General features: G+C 39.0%; 2 non-coding genes across 2 annotated transcripts; both read right to left on the bottom strand.

Annotated features, from left to right (window-relative positions):
- Positions 1–5,368: 5,368 nt before the first annotated feature.
- On the bottom strand, positions 5,369–5,476 carry LOC112788340 (small nucleolar RNA R71). Its single transcript, XR_003195708.1, has one exon. It is a non-coding gene; the product is annotated as a small nucleolar RNA R71 (small nucleolar RNA).
- A 3,708-nt stretch (positions 5,477–9,184) lies between these two features.
- On the bottom strand, positions 9,185–9,292 carry LOC112788594 (small nucleolar RNA R71). The gene has a single exon (XR_003195954.1). It is a non-coding gene; the product is annotated as a small nucleolar RNA R71 (small nucleolar RNA).
- Between the last annotated feature and the right edge of the window lie 6,829 nt (positions 9,293–16,121).

Here is a 16,121-nt window from a genome sequence, read left to right as displayed (position 1 = left end):
CCACATATTCTATAACTAATAAGTTTAGAATTGCAAACTAAACTAAATGGCTAAAATATGAAATAAAGTGAAAAATGCAGAAAATAGAGTAAAAACACATAAAAAGAACAATGTATAAGTACTTGAAAGATAAAAATAAAAATAAATAAAAATAAAGATAAAAATACAGAAAAATAACCAAAATAAAATAAAAGAGTCTGTAGTGGTTCACCAAAAAATGCGCTAGAGATGGCGACCTCCCCACACTTAAAGTAAAGCATCGTCCTTGATGCTCACTCAAGCTGGGTGTGAAGGAGTGTCATCATTGGAAGGATGGGCTGCGGGAGTCTTGGTAGTGGCCTGAGGATCTGCAGACTGGATGAGCGTAGGAGGATCTGTCTGCTGGAGAGGAGGCTCTGACTGGATAGGAATCTCTGGATCTGCGACCTGAATCTGCTGTGGCGCAGCCTGCTCTGGTCCTGCCTGTGCAGCCTGGGTGGGGGTCTCCTCCTCGTGAGCATCCTCCTCCACCTCAGATGTATCAGAAGGGGTGTCAGGCTCGGAGGGGATGTCGCCGCTGGAACGGATCATCAACTTGACGTGCTCATAGCGTCGCTTATTGCGATGCTCCATACGGTCCAAGCGGGCGAAGAGGCGATGCACCAAATGGTAAATAGGCTCATTAGCAGCTGGAGGTGCAGTGGGTAGGGCAGGTGCAGCCGTGGAAGAAGATGGGGCAGCTGAAGGTGTGGCTGTCTCATCAGAAGCAGGAAGGAATGAAGGTCTGTAGCCTAAAGCCAGAAAGTTCCTGCTGTGAGGAATGATCTTCTTGCAGTCTGCAGCAGGTGGCTTTTCATCAGCATCCTCCCAAGGCACGTCAGCTCGACGGCTTAGCTGGATGACCAGGTAAGGGAAAGGGAGGGTGCTTCTGACATGGACCCTGGCCATATAGTGCCAGATGAAACGTGGCAGATACATGTCCTTACCCTCCATCACACACCAGAAGAGGGTAATCATAGTAGTAGGCAGCTCCGTCTCATGAGTGCTCGGCATAATAAAGTTACTCAGGATCTGGTGCCAGAGCCGAGCCTCATCATTCAAGTATATCCGCTTGATTCCTTTAGGCATGGTGGTGTTCTTACCCATGACCCATGGGATAGTAGGGTCAAGGGCTATCCTCTCCTTGATAGCGTCCCAGTCAAATCTCAGAAAGCGCATGTCCTCTTCAGCCTTTTGGTAACCGTCAAGCTGATCTGACTTAGGCTGAAGGCGCAGAATATCCTCAATGGCCTCTTCAGTGACCAGTATCTGTTTCCCTCTGAGGTGCATTGCATCCAGGGAAGTCTTGAAATAATTATAGTAAAACTCTCTTACCCAGGAAGCATTGACCTCAGTCAAATTTCTCTCCAAGAAGAACCATGATGAGCGGATAATTTATACGCTTTTTGGCATTATTTTTAGTATGTTTTTAGTATATTTTAGTTAGTTTTTATTATGTTTTTATTAGTTTTTAAATAAAAATCACATTTCTAGACTTTACTTTGAGTTTGTGTATTTTTCTGTGATTTCAGGTATTTTCTGGCTGAAATTGAGGGACCTGAGCAAAATCTGATTCAGAGGCTGAAAAAGTACTACAGATGCTGTTGGATTCTGACCTCCCTGCACTCGAAGTGGATTTTATGGAGCTACAAAAGCCCAATTGGCGCGCTCTCAATTGCGTTGGAAAGTAGACATCCTGGGCTTTCCAGAAATATATAATAGTTCATACTTTGCCTAAGATTTGATGGCCCAAACTGGCGTTCCAAGTCAGCTTAAGAATTCTGGCGTCAAAATGCCAGAACTGGCACAAAAGCTGGAGTTAAACGCCCAAACTGGCACAAAAGCTGGCGTCTAACTCCAAGAAAAGTCTCTATACATGGAAGCTTCAATGCTCAGCCCAAGCACATACCAAGTGGGCCCAGAAGAAGATTTTTGCATTAATTACTTATTTCTGTAACCCTAGGCTACTAGTTTTCTATAAATAGGACCTTTTGCTATTGTATTTTGATACTTTTGATAGACCTTTTCACGTTTGGGGGCTGGCCTCACGGCCATGCCTAGACCTTGTTCTTATGTATTTTCAACGGTGGAGTTTCTACACACCATAGATTAAGGTGTGGAGCTCTGCTGTTCTTCATGAATTAATGCAAAGTACTATTGTTTTTCTATTCAACTCAAGTCTATTTCTTCTCCAAGATATTCATTCGCACCCAAGAACATGATGAATGTGATGATTATGTGACACTCATCACCATTCTCACCTATGAACGCGTGCCTGACAACCACTTCCGTTCTACATGCAAACGAGCTTGAATGTGTATCTCTTGGGTTTCTAATCTAAGATTAGAACCTTTGTGGTATAGGCTAGAATTATTGGCGGTCATTCCTGAGATCCGGAACGTCTAAACCTTGTCTGTGGTATTCTGAGTAGGATCTGGGAAGGGATGACTGTGACGAGCTTCAAACTCGCGGGTGCTGGGCGTGTGACAGACGCAAAAGGATCAATGAATCCTATTCCAACATGATCGAGAACCGACAGATGATTAGCCGTGCGGTGACAGCGTGCGTAGAACATTTTCACTTAGAGGACGGGAAGTAGCCATTGACAACGGTGATGCCCAACATAAATCTTGCCATGGAAAGGAGTATGAATGATTGGAAGAAGGCAATGGGAAAGCAGAGGTTCAGGAGGAACAAAGCATCTTCATACGCTTATCTGAAATTCTCACAAATGAATTACATAAGAATCTCTATCTTTATTTTATGTTTTATTCATCTTTTAATTATCAATCCTCCATAACCATTTAAATCTACCTGATTGAGATTTACAAGAAGACCATAGCTTGCTTCAAGCCGATAGTCTCCGTGGGATCGACCCTTACTCACGTAAGGTATTACTTGGACGACCCAGTGCACTTGCTGGTTAGTTGTGCGGAATTGTGACAAAGTGTGATTCACATTTGAGAGCTCCAAGTCTTTGGTGCCATTGTTGATGATCACAATTTCGGGCACCAAGTTTTTGGCGCCGTTGCCGGGGATTGTTCGAGTTTGGATAACTGACGGTTCATCTTGTTGCTTAGATTAGGTAATTTTATTTTATGTTTAAGCTTTTTACTTTTTATTTTCGAAAAAAAAAATTTTCAAAAATACAAAAATATTTCTATTCTGTTCTTCTGAGTTTTTAAGAATGAATTCTAGAGTTTCATGATGATTTGTTGAAGTCTGGCAGGCTGTGAAGCCATGTCTAATCTTTTGGACCGAGGTTTCAACTTATCATCACAAGAGCTTGATGATTTCTATCAATCTTGCTGTTGAAAGTAATGATTTGCTAAAGCTTGGCTGGCCATTGGCCATGTCTAGTGTTTTGGACCGGAGCTTCCACTGAAAGCTTGGCTGGCTAGTATGCCATGTCTAATTCCTGGACCGGAGTCTTAGACTAACATTGCAATGATTCCTGGAATTCTTATTAAAATTTTTGAATCCCTTTATTTTCTTCTCCACACAAGTTTCGAAAAAAATCACAAAAAAATTTTAAAACCATAAAAATAAAAAATATTTTATGTTTCTTGTTTGAGTCTAGTATCAATTTTTAAGTTTGGTGTCAATTGCATGTTTTTACTCTTCTTGCATTTTTTGAATAGATGCATTATGTTTTTCATTGATCTTCAAGTTGTTCTTGATGATTTCAGTGCTCTGATCTTTAATTTCTCTTATTTTGTGTCTTTTGTTGTTTCTTATATGCATTTTCAAATTGCTATAGTCCTTAGTATACAAACTTCTAAGTTTGGTGTCTTGCATGCATTGTTTATTTGATCTTAGTTGCATTCTTTTTATTATTGTTTCTCATCATTTAAAAATTTAAAAATATTTTTTAAATTGTGTCTTTTCAAGTCAATAACACAGAAAATTGAAAATTCAGAACATTCAGCAGAGGAATTAAACAGAAAAAGCTGGGCGTTCAAAACGCCCAGTGAAGAAGGAAAACTGGCGTTTAAATGCCAGCCAGGGTACCTGGCTGGGCGTTTAACGCCCAAAAAGGTAGCATTTTGGGCGTTAAACACCAGAATGGATGCCATTCTGGGCGTTTAACGCCAGGATGACACTAGAGGGAAGATTTTGTTTTTAATCCAAATTTTTTTCAAATCTTCATAATTTTTCAAAATCAAATCTTTTTCAAATCATATCTTTTCAATCATATCTCTTCAAAATCAATTTCTTTTCATTTTTTTATTTTTTTACTATTTTCGAAAATCCTTGCTACAATTAGTAATTTAATTCAAAATTTTCAAGTTGTTACTTGCCTATTAAGGAAGGATCAAATTTTAAATTTTAGAATCATATCTTTTAATTTCTTGTTAGTCAAGTAATCAACTTTAATTTTAAAACTTTCTATTTTTAATTTGATTTTCAATCATATCTTCTCAATCATATCTTTTCAATCACATCTTTTTCAAAATTAATTTTCAATCATATCTTTTTGATTTCTAATTTCAAAATCTTTTTTAAAAATCACTTAATTTCTTTCCCAATATTAGTTTTCGAAAATCATCAATCAAATTTTCAAAATTTCTTTTAATTATTTCAAAATCTTTTACTTTAATCTCGAAAATTCTTCCCCTCTTCTCACATCCTTCTATTTAAGGGACTAACACTCCTCCCCAAGGTGCAATTCAAACTCTATCCTTCTTGATAAGTTCGAATTCTCTTCTATCTACCTTCTCCTTCTATTCTTCTTTTCCTCTGACACCTCAAGGAATCTCTATACTGTAACATAGAGGATTTCATACTTTCTTGTTCTCTTCTCTTTCATATGAGCAAGAGCAAAGACAAAGGCATCCTTGTTAAAGCTGATCCTGAACCTGAAAGGACCTTGAAGAGAAAGCTAAGAGAAGCTAAAGCACAACTCTCTCTAGAGGGACTAACAGAGCTCTTCAAGGAGGAAGAAGCCATGGCAGCCAAAAACAACAATGCCAACAATGCAAGGAAGGTGCTTGGTGACTTTACTGCACCTACTCCCGACTTCTATGGGAGAAGCATCTCAATCCCTGCCATTGGAGCAAACAACTTTGAGCTTAAGCCTCAATTAGTTTTTCTAATGCAACAGAATTGCAAGTTTCATGGACTTCCATTGGAAGATCCTCATCAGTTCTTAGCTGAATTCTTGCAAATCTGTGACACTGTCAAGACCAATGGGGTTGATCCCGAGGTCTACAAGCTTATGCTTTTTCCCTTTGCTGTAAGAGACAGAGCTAGAACATGGTTGGATTCACAACCTAAAGAAAGCCTGAACTCTTGGGAAAAGCTAGTCAATGCCTTCTTGGCAAAGTTCTTTCCACCTCAAAAATTGAGCAAGCTTAGAGTGGAAGTCCAAACCTTCAGACAGAAGGAAGGAGAATCCCTCTATGAAGCTTGGGAAAGATACAAGCAATTGATCAGAAGGTGTCCTTCTGACATGCTTTCAGAATAGAGCATCATAGGTATCTTCTATGATGATCTGTCTGAACTGTCCAAAATGTCATTGGACAGCTCTGCTGGAGGATCTCTTCATCTGAAGAAGACGCCTGCAGAAACTCAGGAACTCATTGAAATGGTTGTAAATAACCAATTCATGTACACCTCTGAGAGGAATCCTGTGAATAATGGGACGAATCAGAAGAAAGGAGTTCTTGAGATTGATACTCTAAATGCCATACTAGCTCAGAACAAAATATTGACTCAACAAGTCAATATGATTTCTCAGAGTCTGTCTGGAATGCAAGCAGCAACAGGCAGTACCAAAGAAGCTTCATCTGAAGAAGAAGCTTATGATCCTGAGAACCCAGCAATGGAAGAGGTGAATTACATGGGAGATTCCTATGGAAACACCTATAATCCTTCATGGAGAAATCATCCAAATCTTTCATGGAAAGATCAACAGAAGCCTCAACAAGGCTTCAACAACAATAATGGTGAAAGAAATAGGTTTAGCAATGGCAAACCTTTTTCATCATCTTCTCAGCAACAGACAGAGAATTCTAAGCAGAGCCACTCTGAATTAGCAACTGTAGTATCTGATCTAATCAAAACCACTCAAAGTTTCATGACTGAAACAAGGTCCTCCATTAGAAATTTGGAGGCACAAGTGGGTCAGCTAAGTAAGAAAGTTACTGAACTCCCTCCTAGTGCTCTTCCAAGCAATACAGAAGAGAATCCAAAAGGAGAGTGCAAGGCCATCACCATAGCCCACACGGCCGAACCTGGAGAGGAGGAAGAGGCCATGATCTCCACTGAGGAAGACCTCAATGGATGTCCACTAGCCTCTATGGAATTCCCTGATGAGAAACCATGGGAATTTGAGGCTCACACTGAGACCATAGAGATTCTATTGAATCTACTTCTGCCATTCATGAGCTATGATGAGTATTCTTCCTTTGAAGAGGATGAAGATGTTACTGAAGAGCAAGTTGCTAAGTACCTTGGAGCAATCATGAAGCTAAACGCCAAGTTATTTGGTAATGAGACTTGGGAGAATGAACCTCCATTGCTCACTAAAGAACTGGATGACTTGACTAGGCAGAAATTACCTCTAAAGAGACAAGATCCTGGAAAGTTCTCAATACCTTGTACCATAGGCACCATAACCTTTGAGAAGGCTCTGTGTGACCTAGGGTCAAGCATAAACCTCATGCCTCTCTCTGTAATGGAGAAGCTAGGGATCATTGAGGTACAAGCTGCAAGAATCTCACTGGAGATGGCAGACAATTCAAAGAAACAGGCGTTTAGACTTGTAGAGGATGTCTTGGTAAAGGTTGAAGGCCACTACATCCCTGCTGATTTCATAATCCTAGAGACTGGGAAGTGTATAGATGAATCCATCATCCTGGGCAGACCCTTCCTAGCCACAGCAAAAGCTGTAATTGATGTTGACAGAGGAGACTTGATCATTCAAGTGAATGAAGACTCCCTTGTGTTTAAAGCTTAAGGATATCCCTCTGTAACCATGGAGAGGAAGCATGAAGAGCTTCTCTCAATACAGAGACAAACAGATCCCCCACAGTCAAACTCTAAGTTTGGTGTTGGGAGGCCACAACCAAACTTCAAGTTTGGTGTTGAACCCCTGATAAACCACTATTTCATGGTTTATATTGTGTTTAATTGTGTGGTTTTATCATGATCTTTACCCACTTATTCATTAAATAAGCATGCATTTATAATTCCTTCCTAAAGTTATTGTATGATTGAAAACTTGCTTCCTAGGGACTTTAATTATGTATTTTTATTTCTCCTTTATTCCATTCGATGCCATGATATGTGTGTTAAGTGTTTCAGGCTTTATAGGGCATGAATGAGTTAGAGATTGGAAAGGAAGCTTGCAAAAATGAAAGGAACACAAGAAATTAAGGAGATGACCAGCGAGAAGCGACGCGGCCGCATGGATGACGCGACCGCGCGAAAGAGTGGAAATCGCAGTGACGCGGCCGCATGGACGACGCGACCGCGTGGCATGGAATAGCACGAGTGACGCGGCCGTATGGACGACGCGTCCGCGTGACATGCGCGATCTGCATAATCTGCAGAATCGCTGGGGGCGATTTCGGGCCTTATTTTGACCCAGTTTTCGGCCCAGAAAAGCATACTAGAGCCAGAGAACATGCAGAAACCAAAAACAACATTCATTCTGCATAGTTTTAAGTTTCCTCTCCTCTAGTTTTTAGGATTTGTTATTTTCATTGTTTTTGCATTGGAATATTGAGAAGAGTTATTGCCTCATCAAGACTTCGACACTCTAGTTCGTTCTCTTTACTTGTCTCTTACTCTTCCATGTTCCTTAATTTACTTAATTTTACTATTGGATTATTTAGCATTTATTAATACAAGAATTACTTTTATTTTTAATTAATCTTTTGATCATTATTTATCATGTCTTTCTTTAATTCCTTTTCTTATGTTATGAATTTTACATTTACAATGAGCGAGTAGTTCCCTAACTTGATGGGGAGTTGATTGAAAGAAACCCTTGAAGTTGGGATGCTCAAGAGAAAGATTATAGTTGGGTTTATTGTTGGATTGCTCTCTAGTCACTAACACCAATCCTCCCAAGAGCGGATTGGAACTTGTGGATAGAAATAGCATTCCAACTTGTTTAACTTTCCCTTACTTATTGAGGGACAACTAAACAGAATAACGCCAATTATCAATTAATCTTGAGAGTACTGCAACAAGAATAGGGCTTCCAACTAATCAACTCCCAGTCAAGGCCCTTATTTAAATTTATATAAATTCTCTAATTTAATTTCTGCCGTTCAACTCAAACCTTTTTGAAAACATCTGATTAATAAAATAGCACACTTTTCTGCAACTCGTTGGGAGACGACCTGGGACTCATACTCCCAGTATTTTGATTTTAATTTCTGTGACACCCTTTTTAAATTGATAAAGCGGATTTCTGGTTGGTTGAGAACTATACTTGCAACGCATATTTTATAATCATTCTTAACTCGCCAATTTCCGCCCGCATCAATTTTTGGCGCCGTTGCCGAGGAGTTGCAATAGAGTGCTAAAGTTATTAATTAGAATTTATTTATTTACATTTTATTTTATTTTGCTACTATGAGCTGCTTGTTTCTTTCGTTAGATGACGTGTTCACTTCCTGATCCAAGCTTGCCAGTATTCGATCCTGAGATTGAAAGAACTATTTCACGAATAAGGCAAGCTCGGCATCGGTTAGTCCTCCCTGAGGGAGGATCTGAAACGCCACTTGAGAAAAAAACCAGCTCCCGTTCTACTGATTCGGTTGGTTTACGTACAGGTAACATGGCAGCAGCCAGAAGAGTTACTATCCAGGAGGAAGGAGCCCCTGATTTTACAATGCAACCGTTTCAAGCGCATCACCCAGCGGTGGCTACAAACTTTGAAATAAAGACCGCACTACTTAATTTGATGCCCAAGTTTCATGGCTTACCTGCTCAAGAGCCTATCAAGCACCTGAGAGATTTTCAGGCAGCCTGTTCTACTGTCAGGCGTGATAGTGCAAATGAAACTTCAATTCTGCTGAAAGTCTTCCTGTTTTCTCTTGAGGGAAAGGCAAGAGAGTGGTACTATACTCAACCCACAGCAACTGTATCCAACTGGGATACACTGAGAAGAGAATTCTTGGAAAAGTTCTTTCCAGCTGAAGTTACTGATAAACTGAGGAAAGATATTTCCATGATTGTTCAGGATGATTTTGAAACTCTCTATGAGTATTGGGAGCGCTTCAATAATATTCTGGAAGCTTGCCCCCACCATATGATTGACAAAATAGTGTTACTCGGTTATGTCACACAAGGCATGATGCCCCAAGATAAGACCACATTGGAAAGTGCTAGCAATGGGTCTATGAAAAAATACAAGACCACTGATGAGGCATGGCAATTGATCAGTGACTTAGCTGAATCTACTAGGAATCACAGGCAGAAACAAGGCCGCTCAAAAGACGTTGCAGAAGTATCCTCTAGCAGAGAGACTACTGCTCTAACTCAGAGTATCTGTGAAATGACCAACTTGTTGAAGCAGATGCAATTGAATCAACAACAAGTTCAGCAAGCTCAACCTTCTCCACCACAAAAAAACCAACAGTTAGTCCCACAGAGAGTTTGCAGAATCTGCGCTGATTATAGCCACTATACTGATGAATGTCCGCAGCTCCAGCAGGAAGACAACACCGTGGCAGCCACACATAACTTCTATGACCGCCCCAACCAAGGGTACAATCAAGGTGGCAATCACAACCACGGATGGCAAGACAATTCTAACCAGAATTGGAGGGACAACAACAACAACAGAGGAGGCAGAGATAATCAGGGAAATCAGAGGTGGAATAACAACAACAACAGGCAGCAGAATCAGAATCAGCCTTACAGAGCACCTCACCTAAGGCAATCCCAAGGACCACAGAATACCCTACAGCAAACCTCTCAATTTACCTATCCTTCTTCATCTGCTAATGATGACTTACTACAATCTATGGATCGGAGACAGCAGACCATGGAAAATAACATTAATGCCACTCTAAATGGTCTGACCGTTACTTTGCAAGCTCTTGTCTCCCAGATTGGATCAATGACCAACTCCAATAACCAACCTTCGAGCTCCAGTAGAATTCCCTCTCAACCATTACCCAATCCCAAGGGTGGTATTAATGCCATCACCCTAAGGTCCGGAACCACACTGCAGGAGAGGAACCAGGAGGAGCCAAGCCCACCAGAACACACCTCAGCTGAAGAGGTAGTGAAAATAGAAGATGTTGAAGAGGAAGAGGACATACAGGACATAGCTGAAGAAGAAGAAGTGCAACCACGAGAGGAAGCACTAAAAGGCGCAGACACTGCAGAAGACACCTCTCCTATTCCATTTCCACAACTTGCAAGGAAGCCCAGGAAGCAGCTGGAACCTGACCCCAAAAATGGTAGAGATATTCAAAAAGGTTGAGGTAACTGTTCCCCTTTTTGATGTTATTCAACAGGTACCTAAATATGCAAAGTTTCTAAAAGATTTATGTATACATAAAGACAAAATTAATGAATTAGAAACTATTCCTTTAGGAAGTTCCATATCTGCTTTAATGGGAGGTTTACCTGAAAAGTGTAGTGACCCAGGTCCTTGTATGGTTAATTGTACTATTGGTGGTGTAGTATTTTTTGATTGCATGTGTGATTTAAGAGCATGTGTGAGTATAATGCCTTTGTCTATATATGATATTTTGAGGCTCCCTCCCTTAAAAAGGTCGGCAGCTCGTTTTGTGTTAGCAGATAAAAGCATTATTACAGTGGCTGGAGTCGCTGAAGATGTCTTAGTGGGCTTTAAGGGACTCACGTTCTCCACTGATTTTTATATCCTGGAAATGTCCCAAAATGACTCAGACAAGCCATCATCAATCTTACTCGGAAGGCCATTCTTGAAGACCTCAAAGTTTAAATTACATGCTTTTTCAGGAACATACTCTTTTGAAATAGATGGCAGAGTAGTAATCTTCAATCTGAATGGAGTTATGAAGCATCCTCCAGAGGATCACTCTATCCTCAAGTGTGACATTATAGATGAAACCGTGGCTGAAGTTCACCAGGAGGAATTTGAAGAGAAGCACACAGAACAAGGTCCAAGTGTGGGGACACTCTCAGAGGACAATGACAGTACCTTACCACTGTTACCAGCTCCAGACAACCCAGAGCCTGAACATGATCAGAAGTTAGAATTAAAACTCCTTCCCCCACACCTCAAATATGCTTACCTTGAAGACGGGCAGAAGTTTCCAGTTATCATTGCAAGGGAACTCACTTCTCAACAGGAAGAGCAGCTACTTGGTGTGCTGAGGAGGCATAAGAAGGCAATTGGTTGGAGTTTGGCAGACATAGTAGGCATAAACCCTCAAGTCTGTGAGTATAGAATATTTTTAGAAGAGGGAGGAAGACCTGTCCGTCAACCCCAGAGAAGACTAAACCCCACTATCCTAGAGGTTGTCAAAAAGGAAGTGACTAGACTACTAGAGGTAGATATCATCTATCCCATCTCAGACAGTGAATGGGTAAGCCCAGTACAAGTAGTGCCAAAGAAGTCTGGAGTCACTACAGTGAAGAATGAGCATGGAGAGCTCATAGCAACCAGAGTTCAGAACGCCTGGAGGGTCTGCATTGACTACAGACGCCTCAACCAAGCAACCCGTAAGGATCACTATCCTCTTCCATTCATTGATCAAATGCTGGATCGTCTGTCAGGTAAATCGCATTATTATTTTTTAGATGGTTACACAGGTTATTTCCAGATTCATATAGCTCCTGAAGATCAGGAAAAGACTACTTTTACATGTCCTTTTGGGACTTATGCTTACAAGAGAATGCCCTTTGGCTTGTGCAATGCACCAGCTACTTTCCAAAGGTGCATGATGAGTCTTTTCTCTGATCTTATTGAGGACTGCATGGAAGTTTTTATGGATGATTTTAGTGTTTATGGTGATTCCTTTAGCCTTTGCTTAGATGGATTATCTAGAGTATTAGATAGATGTGTCAGTACAAACCTGGTATTAAATTTTGAAAAATGTCACTTTATGGTTAAGCAAGGGATTGTACTAGGACATGTTGTGTCTAACACTGGCATTTCTGTAGATCTAGCAAAGGTGGATGTTATTTCTAGTTTACCTTACCCCTCTTCTATGAGAGAGGTCCGTTCTTTCCTTGGCCATGCAGGTTTTTACAGGAGGTTCATTAAGGACTTCAATAAGGTAGCACTTCCCTTATCCAGGCTACTGTAGAAAGATATTGAGTTTGAGTTCAGTGAAAATTGCAAACAAGCATTTGATAAGTTGAAGACTGCACTGACTCAAGCTCCAATTATAAGAGGACCAGATTGGAGCCAACCATTTGAAATAATGTGCGATGCTTCCAACCATGCAATAGGAGCAGCACTAGCTCAGCGTGAAGGTAAGGATCCTTTTGTTATTGCTTACTGATGAGCGGATAATTTATACGCTTTTTGGCATTGTTTCTACATAGTTTTTAGTATGATTTAGTTAGTTTTTAGTATATTTCTATTAGTTTTTAAATAAAATTCACATTTCTGGACTTTACTATGATTTTGTGTGTTTTTCTGTGATTTCAGGTATTTTCTGGCTGAAATTGAGGGACCTGAGCAAAGATCTGATTCAGAGGCTGACAAAGGACTGCTGATGCTGTTGGATTCTGACCTGTCTGCACTCAAAGTGAATTTTCTAGAGCTACAGAACTCCAAATGGCGTACTCTCAATTGCGTTAGAAAGTAGACATCCAGGGCTTTCCAGTAATATATAATAGTCCATACTTTGCTCGAGTTTAGATGATGCAAACTGGCGTTGAACGCCAGTTTCATGCTGCATTCTGGAGTTAAACGCCAGAAACAGGTTGCAAAGTGGAGTTAAACGCCAGAAACACGTTACAAACTGGCGTTCAACTCCAAGAATGACCTCTCCGCGTGAAAGCTTTATGCTCAGCCCAAGCACACACCAAGTGGGCCCCGAAAGTGGATTTCTGCATCATTTACTTATCTCTGTAAACCCTAGTAACTAGTTTTTATAAATAGGACTTTTTACTATTGTATTTACATCTTTAGTTTTATCTTTAGATCACGTTTGGGGGCTGGCCTCTCGGCCATGCCTGGACCTTCATCACTTATGTATTTTCAACGGTAGAGTTTCTACACACCATAGATTAAGGTGTGGAGCTCTGCTGTTCCTCATGGATTAATGCAAAGTACTACTATTTTTCTATTCCATTCAACTTATTTGGCTTCTAAGATATCCATTCGCACCCAAGAACATGATGAATGTGATGATTATGTGACGCTCATCATCATTCTCACTTATGAACGCGTGTGTCTGACAAACACTTCCGTTCTACATGCAAACAAGCTAGAATGAGTATCTCTTAGATATCTAATACAGGGGACCGAGTCCGAGATAGTAGAATCTTCGTGGTATAATTTAGAACCCATGGATGGCCATTCTTAAGATCCGGAAAGTCTAAACCTTGCCTGTGGTATTCCGAGTAGGATCTGGGAAGGGATGGCTGTGACGAGCTTCAAACTCGCGAGTGCTGGGCGTAGTGACAGACGCAAAAGGATCAATGGATCCTATTCCAGTATGATCGAGAACCGACAGATGATTAGCCGTGTCGTGACAGAGCATTTGGACCTTTTTCATAGAGAGGATAGGATGTAGCCATTGACAACGGTGATGCCCTACATAAAGCTTGCCATGGAAGGGAGTGGGACTGGTTGGATGAAGACAGCAGGAAAGCAGAGGTTTAGAGGAACGAAAGGCATCCCTATACGCTTATCTGAAATTCTCACCAATGAATTACATAAGTATATCTATCCTATTTTAATTATCTTTTAGTATACTATAATCTCTTAATACATTTGAATCCGCCTGACTGAGATTTATAAGGTGACCATAGCTTGCTTCAAGCCGACAATCTCTGTGGGATCGACCCTTACTCACGTAAGGTTTATTACTTGGACGACCCAGTGCACTTGCTGGTTAGTTGTACGAAGTTGTGAAATAGAATTAAGAATATGAACGTGTGTATTTAGTTTTTAGCGTCGTTACCAAGGAAGGAACGATCACGATTTCACACACCAAGTTTTTGGCGCCGTTGCCGGGGATTGTTCGAGTTTGGACAACTGACGGTTCATCTTGTTGCTCAGATTAGGTAATTTTCTTCTTGTTTCAACTTTTATTTTGTTTTCAAAAAGGTTTCGAAAAAATAAAAAAATAAAAAAATAAAATATTTTCAAAAAAATATATTTTTTTTCCAGAATTTTTAAGAATGAATTCTAGTATTTCATGATGATTTGTTGAATCCTGGCTGGCTGTAAAGCCATGTCTAAATTCCTTTGGACTGAGGCTTCAACTAATCACTTCAATGGATGTAATTTCCTGCTGAAGCTTGGCTGGCTAGTGAGCCATGTCTAATTCCTGGACTGGAGCTTTAGACTAACAGTGCAAGATTCCTGTAATTCCTATTAAAAATTTTGAAATCCTTATTTTTTTCTTTTTCCAAATTAATTTTCGAAAAATCTAAAAAAAAATCATAAAATCATAAAATCAAAAATATTTTTTGTTTCTTGCTTGAGTCTAGTGTCAAGTCATAAGTTTGGTGTCAATTGCATGTTTCTATGTTTCTTGCATTTTTCAAAAATTCATGCATTGCATTCTTCATGATCTTTAAGTTGTTGATGAATTTCCTTGTTTGATCTTTGTATTCTCTTGTTTTGCATCTTTTCTTGTTTTTCATATACATTCTTGCATTCATAGTGTTTAAAAATAAAAAATTTCTAAATTTGGTGTCTTGCATGTTTTCTTTTCTTGAAAATTTTTCAAAAATAAGTTCTTGATGTTCATCTTGACATTCAAAGTGTTCTTGGTGTTCATCTTGACATTCATAGTGTTCTTGCATGCATTATTTGTTTTGATCCAAAATTTTCATGCATTGAGTCTTTTTCATGTTTTTCTCTCTCATCATTAAAATTCAAAAATCAAAAAAATATCTTTCCCTTTTTCTTCTCATAAAATTCGAAAGTTTGAGTTGACTTTTTCAAAAATTTTTAAAATCTAGTTGTTTCTTATGAGTCAAATCAAATTTTCAATTTAAAAATCTTATCCATTTCAAATCTTTTTCAAAAATCAAATCTTTTTCAAATTTTCTTTCTTACTTTCAAAAATTTCAAATTAATTTTCAAAATCTTTTTCATAATTTTCAAAAATCTTATTAGCATTTAATGTGATTGATTCAAAAATATTAAGTTTGTTACTTGCCTAGTAAGAAAGGTTCAATCTTTAAACTCTAGAATCATATCTTTTTAGTTTCTTGTTAGTCAAGTAATCAACTTTAATTTTCAAAATCAAATCTTTTTAAAATTCTTTTTTCAAATCTTTTTCAAAATGAATTTCAATCACATTTTTTTCAAAATTTAATTTAAAAATCTTTTCTAACTTCTTATCTTTTCAAATTTGATTTTCAAATCTTTTTCAATTAACCACTTTACTTTTTGTTTGATTTTTATCTTTTTCAAAACTACCTAACTAACTCTCTCGCTCTAATTTTCGAAAATCCCTTCCCTCTTTTTCAAATTTCCTTTTTAATTAACTAATTATTTTAATTTAATTTAATTTCAATTTTAATTTTCGAAATTTAAATTTAAATTTTATTTTTATTTTTTCGAAAGTCCCTCTCTCTCATCTCCTTCTATTTATTTATTCATCTACTAACACTTCTCCTCACCCAAAAATTCGAACCCCTTCTTCTCCTCTGAGTTCGAATTCTTCTCTTCTTCATTCTCTTTCTTCTTTTCTTCTACTCACACAAGGGAACCTCTATACTATGGTAAAAAGGATCCCTATTATTATTTTCTGTTCCCTTCTTTTTCATATGAGCAGAAGCACGGACAAGAACATTCTTGTTGAAGCAGATCCTGAACTTGAAAGGACTCTGAAGAGGAAACTGAGAGAAGCTAAATTACAACAATCCAGAGACAACCTTACAGAAATTTTTGAAAAGGAAGAGGAGATGGCAGCCGAAAATAATAACAATGCAATGAAGATTCTTGGTGACTT

The sequence above is a fragment of the Arachis hypogaea genome, chromosome 20, assembly GCF_003086295.3.
Source record: "Arachis hypogaea cultivar Tifrunner chromosome 20, arahy.Tifrunner.gnm2.J5K5, whole genome shotgun sequence".
NCBI lineage: Eukaryota > Viridiplantae > Streptophyta > Magnoliopsida > Fabales > Fabaceae > Arachis > Arachis hypogaea.
Note: the sequence above shows the minus strand (reverse complement) of the source record. Positions and strands in the feature narration are given on the sequence as shown.